The sequence below is a fragment of the Euprymna scolopes genome, chromosome 19, assembly GCF_053919585.1.
Source record: "Euprymna scolopes isolate OS-2025 chromosome 19, ASM5391958v1, whole genome shotgun sequence".
NCBI lineage: Eukaryota > Metazoa > Mollusca > Cephalopoda > Sepiida > Sepiolidae > Euprymna > Euprymna scolopes.
In genome coordinates, this window is record NC_136500.1 from 130,926,790 (window position 1) to 130,928,101 (window position 1,312).

Consider the following 1,312-nt stretch of genomic DNA (forward strand, 5'->3'; position numbering starts at 1 on the left):
ATATATAATATATAACATATATATATAATATATATAATATATATGTATATATAATACATATAATATATGTAATATATATAATATATATATATATTATATATAATATATATATAATATATATAATATAGGGTATTGCATAAAGGTTTACTTCATAAGACCGCTAGCTATGGTATAGCTGGAAAAGTCTTCTGAATTATTAAATCATTTCTTTCTGATAGATTCATAAGAGTAGTAGTTGCGGGGCAAAAATCAGAAGCTCACAGTATTAATGCCGGTGTCCCTCAGGGGTCCATCCTAGGCCCGACTCTTTTCCTGATCTACATTAATGATCTTCCAAATCACATCCTTACATCATTTGTAGACATTTATGCTGACGACACTACCATTTATGGTAGCACATCTTAGACAGTAAACGACCAAGTTCTCTCCAATTCTCTCTCCTCTGATCTTGGGCACGTAGTACAATGGGGAAAGGAGTGGCTGGTTACTTTTAATTCATCTAAAAGCAAGCTTCTCTCTTTACATCATCAACATTCTAATCCACATCTGGCATCAATTGAAATGAATGGCTCTGGTCTTCAGGAGGCCTCAAGTTTTGACAAGCTTCTGGGCTTGACAATTACTCCTGATCTTAAATGGAACACGTACATCAAATCTGTTGCCAAGGCCGCTGGAAAAATGGTGGGATCTTTCTATCGATCCGGTAAATATCTCACTGCTGATGCTATTCTCTATCTATATAAGAGCCAGGTACGTCCAAGGATGGAATACTGTTGCCACATCTGGGCAGAAGCTGCTAGAAAAGACTTGTCCTGCCTTGATAGAGTTCAAAATAGACTTCGTAGCCTCGCAGGAGATGTCCTTTTCTCTTCGCTGCAACCTCTATCTCACAGAAGAGATGTTGCGAGTTTGTCTCTGATGTATCGTTATTTTCATGGAAAGTGTTCGACTGAGCTTCAATCTATGGTCCCCCTCGCCAAACTTTCACAAGAAACACTCGTCTAGCTGTAAACACTATCAATATTACCCCCACTCTTTATCTGTGCCTAAACCTAAACGTAGATTCCATGAACAAAGCTTCTTTCTTAGAACTGCACGCCTGTGGAATTGTCTTCCGTTTTCCTGCTTTCCGGCTGACTACAATATGGTTGTCTTCAAGTCTAACGTAAATAAGTTCTTGATGAGCCGTTCCATTTAAGTTATCAAATTTACCAAATTTTCATTACTAATTATTACTATATTGTCCAATTTCTACTGTACACTCTTTAACCCTTATCTTTGAGTGGCATCTTGGCCTTGATAATGTGATGAT